Raw genomic sequence first — 7,736 nt, forward strand, 5'->3', positions numbered from 1 at the left:
AAGGGTTTGTAATATGTTGACTCCCATGAAACAGAAATACATGACCCATTTCTGCATGGAGAGTAGCTAGAAATATTGGTTCTACTCTTGTGGGGCCATCTTAATAAACATGGGATCAATTTGATTAGTGAACATGAATCCCATATGATGTTCCTGTGCATATATTTTTAAAAAACTCATTTTAATTTTTACCTAAAATACAGACTTTGGGAGTGCAAGAATTGTATTTTATTTGTTTTTATATCAACCCAAGTGCTTAGTAGAGAGAGCTTCACACATAGTAGTAATTAAATAAATGTCTATTAAATTGGCATTCTATCAAATCCACTGAATACAGATCAAAAACATGTTCTTGAACATAGTTTGTATATGTTACTCAATAATTATATTTTTCATATATATATATATAACTTTATATAAACATACACATTCATATGTGTGTATGTATTAACATTTATGTAGACATGAAAACATGTTTCAGTATTAGTGTCATTCTTCCAATTTGGAGAGTTAATTTTTAGTCATTATGTATTTTGTGTGTTTTCCATGGAAGTTTCTATTATAATTTTTATTTACATATATTTTTGGTAAAAGGAAAGACTGAGTATTCAATATTAAAAAAATCTATTTCACAGTGCAACATCAAGTATCCTTCCAATTGTGTGTTCTATATTGAGTGTGGGAAGGGACTTTGAAGAGATCTCTAGAAATCTTTTGATATTTAGCAAACATACATTAAATGCAATAAATTTTTAACCGTATCTTGAGCCTCATCAATCTGATTCTTTCTTTTATTAGTTGTCTAGAGGGAGACTGGGAAAATATTTATCAAATATGCAAACGATTTTAAGCTCATTGGATTAAGTTATATTTTAGGGAAGAAAAGTTATATTTTAGGAAATAAAACTCAACAAATTACCTTTATAAATCATCTCACAAAAATTACATGAACAACAATGGAAACATGTAACAAAAAAGGCGGGGAGGGATATGAAAGGGAAATGCTCCTCTACTTCCACTTCTCCCATCCTCCTTAACTCAAGTTGGCTTCTGGACTTCAGTATACAGCTGAAGTTACTCTCAGCATCACCCTACCACTGACTCGTAATTGCCAAGTATATTAGTTGCCTATTGCTGTCCTAACCAATTATCACAAACTTAGTGGCTTAAAACAACACAAATCTGTCATCTCATAGTTTTGTGGTTCAGAAATCCACACACAACAGAGCTCAATTGTGCCCTCTGCTAAAATCAAGGAGTCAGCTGGGTGGGGTTTGTGTCTGGAAGCTCTCCAGAAGATTCTACTTTCAAGTTAATTCAGGTTATTGGGAGAATTCAGCTTCTTATTACCTAGGTCCTTGATTTTTTGACATTTGTCTCCTTTTGTCTGAAGCCAACAGTGATATAGTATATGGAATCCTTTGCTTGGAAGCTCTGCTGCTCTTTCTGCCTCCAATTGAAGAAAGATCTCTGCTTCACAGAGGTAATGTGATTAGAATAGGCTCACACAGATAACCCAAGATAAAGTCATTTGGTATAACCTTAATTATATCCCTTACATAACCTAATACATCATGCAAGTAATGCCAGGGGGTAAATGAAGGTTATGTGGACCAAATTCTGCTTACCACACCAGATCTAATTGCTGTTCTTAAGGCTTAATCTTTATTGACCTCTCTGCATCATTTGACATAAAATTATTCACTTATTGAAGTTCTACTTCCTTGAATTAAAAAAATATCTTATTTATTTTTATTTTTTAGTTGTGTTGCCAACACTTCCCACAGATCCATCCCCTTAACAGACGTTTCGGTGTACAATACAGCTTTGTTTTTTTTTTTTGGGGGGGGGGTACCAAATTTCTTTATTTGAAGGAATGGTACAAAGAACTTAAGTGGATGTTTTGGTAAAACTTATAGAAAAGGTAAAGAAAACCCCAGTATGCATGCACTGCCTTGGTGACCAGGGAAGTTACCCCGTGGCTATGGGAAAATTAGCCTAAGGCTTAGCTTTCATTATCACTGTTTCCCAGGTTGTGCTTGTCAAAGAGATATTCTGCCAAGCCAGATTGGGGTGCCCCCATCTTGCGCAAGTTGGTCACGTGGTCACCCAATTCTTTGATGGATTTCACCTGCTCATTCAGGTAATGTGTCTCAATGAAGTCACACAAATGGGGGTCATTTTTGTCAGTGGCCAGTTTGTGCAGTTCCAGTAGTGCCTGATTCACATTTTTTTTCCAAATGTAATGCACACTCCATTGCATTCAGCCCGCCTTCCCAGTCATCATGGTCTGGTTTCTTGATATCCTGAAGGAAGATGTGGCCACCTCGTTGGTTCTGCAGCTTCATCAGTTTCTCGGCATGTTCCCTCTCCTCATGAGATTGGTGAAGAAAGTACTTGGCAAAGTTCTTCAAAGCCACATCATCGTGGTCAGAGTAGTAAGACATGGAGAGGTAAACATAGGAGGCGTAGAGCTCCAGGTTGATCTGGCTGTTGATGGCGGCCTCTGAATCCTGGTGGTAGTTCTGGCGCACCTGCGAAGGTGATGCGGTGGTCATGGTGGCTGCTAAGGAGAGGCGGTGGCAGCGGTGGCTGCGCGGCGCTGGAGAGGCGGCGGGGGCCTTGGGGCGGTCCGAGGACGCGGTGTGGAGGTGACGGAGGGCTGGCTGTGGGCGGCCACGATACAGCTTTGTTAACTGAAGACACAATGTTATATAGAAGATCTCAAGAACTTACTCATCTTGCATAACTGAGACTTTAAGCCTGTTGATAGCAACCCCCATTTCTCCCTCCCCACACACCCTGGAAACTACCATTCTACTCTCTGCTTTTATAAATTTCGCTATTTTGTATACCTCATTTAGTAGAATCGTGCATAAGCATTAACAGTAATAAGACCAATACAAACTATGAATGCTTGGGGCATTATTAATGTAAGTTTTGAAAGGAAGTTTAAATAAAAGTATCATAATGGTTCAAAACATGATTATTGAGTAGTAAAGTGTTGCAAATCATATCTGATGGTTACAGAAACTAATTTTGGCATGCCTGTAATTCCAGCACTTTGGGAGGCCGAGGCAGGCGGGTCACAAGGTCAGGAGATCGAGACCATCCTGGCCAACATGGTGAAACCCCATCTCTACTAAAAATACAAAAATTAGCTGGGCATGGTGGTACATGCCTGTAATTCCAACTACTAGGGAGGCTGAGGCAGGAGAATCGCTTGAACCAGGGAGTCGGAGTTTGCAGTGAGCCGGGATCAAGCCACTGCACTCCAGCCTACCGACAGAGCAAGACTCTATATCAAAAAGAAAAAAAAAAGTAATTTTATGTTGTTTCTTTGAGTGGATTCAGCTTTCCTTTACACTTTCCTCTTCCTGACATTGTTCACCTCTTAAATATTGGGGTTTCCTATCCTCATTCAATATGTTTCTTTTTACATTTACTTAGTAGAAAGGTTTTATCAATGTTCAAAATTTCACCAATCCCTGTACTTAATATCCTCAAATCAATCTCATCCAATTTAACAAGCATTTGTTGAGGGTCTGTTTTTTTTTTTTTTTCCTGTTAGACCAAATGTTCTGGAAGGACAAGGATCATAATGATACTGTTCTCTGGAGATTCCCAACATTTAACCAGTGCATAGCATGAAGAATGACTTTTAAAATGTTTGTTAAATGAACAAATGAGCCAGTGAAAAAAAGAGATATAGATATAAACATAAAATTGCAGTATAGGATGACAAATGATATAAAGGTGATATAGAATACTGTACAGAAAGAGAGCGTTTAGACCAGTCTCAAATTTTAAGGAAGATTGCTGGAAAGGATGATGCCTGGATTGGATCTTGAAAACAAATTGCAGACTAGAATAATTTTCTGACTCGAAATAATTTTCTTTCATCTCTTTTGACTTCTTCCCTTGATTATGTCATTACACTTGACTATGATAACAATGAACTGATCTCTAGATTTCTATCTTGCTCGCCTCTAATCCATTCTTAGCTCTGCTGTCTCTGTAATCTTTTTAAAAATGTAAACATTACCATAATACCCTTGGTTTATAAGCCTTTAAATTCACCCTCATCCTACATGATTAAGTCCAAGATTCCTAATAGGGTGCCAGTCTGTCTTTCCATCCTCATGCTTTCCAGGGTACTGTACAGCCTACTCATAGCAACTCTTTTCCAAGACTTCAATATGCCATACATGGCTATGGCACATGCTAGTCTTTCTACTTGACATCCTCAAACTGTCCCCTATCATTATCTAGGAACTCAAGTTAATCCTTCAAGTCTTGTATTAAAACTTTACCTTCTCCATAAAATCTCTCTGGACACACTGTATCTCTATCAGCTTATTTTAGTTGAATACATCTACCCTTTGTGTTCCAGGGCAGCTTACGCATAGCCTGGACATTACAATTACCCAGATTTAATTTTTTGAATTATTATTCTGTCTTCTTCTGTGTAGGCAATGAACTCCATGAGGGCAGAGGCTAGACTTTTATTTATCATGTCCCTGTATGTCTCCCAACGCCATGATTAAATATGTTTTTATTTCACTATTTGCTCTATTTAAAGCATTTTACAAATATTAATTTATTTAGTTCACAGACACAACTGGGTATCATTATTCTGCTCATTTTGCAGAGGAGGACATTGAGGTTCAGAGAAATTAACTCAGTCTAGATTGTGCACCTAATCAGTAGCAGTACAAGGACTGGCCCTAGGCAGTTTGGCTATTGTATCTCTGTTCTTCATCTCTGTTCTGTGGCCTCTTTGGGGGAATTTGTGATTTGTGAGTTTCTTCAATATCATGTGAGCACTTTGTAAATAAACAGTGACAAGTTTTCTGTACCATCTGCCTTTCCTGTCCATCCACAAACACATACATACGAACTCACAGTGCTTGTGGCCAACAACTGATAATAAAATAATTTTGTTACTTAAGCATAAACATATTCCAAAAATTGATTTATGTTTCTTTCAATGGTCTCTAGGACCTAAAATTTCCAGCAAGTCAATTTAGCATTTATTTTATTGTTAAAGTCTCATTCAAAATATTCCTTAAGCCACAACCACTTCCTAACATTTTGTTTTATTTTCATGTTTTGGCAGATTTTCCTGGTAGTTGCATGTTTTATCAATTCATTTTTAAATAGTTCAAAAAACATTTTCTACTCTTTTACACATTGGTTTACCAGTGACTCAAGAACTGAAGCATAAGCCCTGCTGTATGCTTCTTTACTGTGAGGGCAAAAAGAGCTGGCTTGAGTCACCTGCTCAGACCAATAAAATGTGTCAATTGGAAATGCTTTTCTAAGAGTAGAATAAAAAGATCCTAATGTGTAAATATTCATTATATAGCTTTGAGGAGGGAACTAGTAGAAAATATTTATAGCTTTTTTGTTCCCAAGAGGGTATGAGAATCCTAGTATGAAGGGGACCTTCCTGTAGCCAGAGGCCGTGACTCTGTGTTTGGACTGACTCTGCAACATTAGCTTCTAGTTAATGGGAACTGTCAGCTACAGTGCACCAAGCTGTCACGTTTATAGTGTACTTGTTAAAGCCAAAATGATGAAATTTAATTTCTCCTTGATATGCCACCATTCCCACCTCTAAAACTATCAGAAATTATGGAGGGATTCAACATCCAAGGTAACAGTTTCAAAGAAAAAAGAAAACTACCAAGGTCTTGGAATTGCTGCTGGTGATTCTATTATCATTCCACTATATTCTTTTTACAAGCATCATGGGAGTATACCAATGTTTAAATATTTAGCTTTACAATGACACAGGTAAGCCTGTGTGTGTGTGTGTGTGTGTGTGTATGTTTAAATAAGGAAAGGAAGACAGGAAAGGGAAAAGGCAAAGAAATAAAATACAACATGTTGATGGTTAGCAAAGTAACACCCATTGCTGAGTTTTTAAAAACATGCCTTGATTTTTGTCTGGCAAAGTGGAAATATTTCACTGGTCATTTCCCAGAGGTGTTACTTATAAATATTGTATTTTAAGCAGATATAGTACAAGCTTCTGGCAATGTTGACCTTGTGTAATGTGAGAACACATGCAATGGTGTGCATATTTTGTAAGTGTGCTTCAGGTTGGAAATAAATTTCATTTATTAATTTCACTTGTTTTTCATATTTTAACTACTGCTTTTCCTATATGTCAAAATTTAGAACATTTCACTGTCTACTAAGAATGGTGAATATGGCTTTTGCTTTGCACCACAATTTTGTGTTAGATTTTAGATTCTTTCAGATAATTTACTTAGTTGGTTTGGATGAGGTGTCACAGGATTTTTGTATGGTGGTTAAACAGGAAAGAGATGAATTCAAGCAGTCCCTATTATTGCATGTAAAAAAATCTACTTCAAACATTTGTTGATAATTAGATTGGAATATACTTTAGAAATAAAACTTATCAAGTAATGAGTAAAATATATTTATTATAAATGCTTTTCTTTTGTAGCCTCTATATTTTATGTTGTATCTCTTTTGCTCAAGAAGGAAGCAAAAATTATTAATGTTAATTTATTCATTCTGAGCCTATTTGGATTTTATAGATTATAGAAACTGATATACAGGAAATCTTAAGCTTCCCACTACTTTATATGGATCAATAATGAATCATAAACAATGGAATTTTCAGGTTTCTTACCAGCTAATTAATAAGAAATTAAGCTAAATTTCATATTAATTACTATATGTGATAAAAATCAAACTAAAGGAAATGCAGATTGTGAAGACATATACTTTGATTTTGTGGCCAATTTATTTTTCCTGTTGCTTATAAAATATTAAATTTAAAATAGCTAGTCTATCAGGCATTCTCAGCTCTTGATTCACTTTTACTCTTGGGAGATTATCTGCTTCTTTGTTTTGTTCATTCCAGATAGTATTTTAGTTGCTTTGAGGAGTGGAGAGGGGGTCATTGAGTTGGTTGGTTGGTTGATTCATTTGAGGACATTTGATGTATATATGGTAACTTTGTTTTGTGCATGTGGATATAAAGTGGATTGGTTGGTTGGTTTAGGGCCATTTAATAAGGGTTGAGATAACTTTGTTTTGTGTATAGGATATTGGGTGGGTTCTTTGGCTGATTTGAGGGTATTTGATGTGGGTTAGGGTAGCTTTGGAGCAGAGGTTTGAGAAGCAGTTTGGTATGATCACTTTTAGTAGAATAAGGGAGTCCCTTTTTTCCAGTTCAGCATAACTTTAGGCAAGACATAAAATCTTCTCTTGATAGTAATGAACTGAAGATATTGTAGCTCTAAATGATAATAAACTTCTTCTATTTGTAAAGTAAGGTATAAATGCATAGAGTAAGATAATTGAAAATGTTTCGACAATTTGAATAACTTAATTTTTCACTTAATTAAGTGGTTATTCAAAGACATTAAAGAAATTATCCTCTTTGGGCATTTTTAGATGGCTTGTAGTTATGTAACAGTGAAAAGCAAGACAGCATTTATAATTCACATTATGCAAAGCTTAAGGTCAGGCACCCGTTTTCTGGGTGCATTCTTGCTGAGTATGCAAAATCCCTCTCTTTCCTACCTCTCCAGATTCATTACATACTAGCTCTTATGAGCCAAAGGGCCACATCTGTTGCTACTATTTAGAAAGACAGCAACACCTGGAACCACAAGAAGGTTCATATGGCTGTTTCCCTTTCAAATAGGCAACTGAGAAGAGCTGTTACATAAAGTGTTCAGTTATGCAAAATC

At 36.2% G+C, this 7,736-nt stretch overlaps 1 pseudogene across 1 annotated transcript; it reads right to left on the reverse strand.

Annotated features, from left to right (window-relative positions):
• Positions 1-1,849: 1,849 nt before the first annotated feature.
• LOC116551843 lies at positions 1,850-2,673 on the reverse strand (annotated as a pseudogene). The gene has a single exon (XR_004269087.1). The product of XR_004269087.1 is annotated as a ferritin heavy chain pseudogene (transcript).
• Between the last annotated feature and the right edge of the window lie 5,063 nt (positions 2,674-7,736).

Source organism: Sapajus apella, unplaced genomic scaffold (assembly GCF_009761245.1).
Source record: "Sapajus apella isolate SASKATOON/1434 unplaced genomic scaffold, GSC_monkey_1.0 scaffold10, whole genome shotgun sequence".
Lineage (NCBI taxonomy): Eukaryota > Metazoa > Chordata > Mammalia > Primates > Cebidae > Sapajus > Sapajus apella.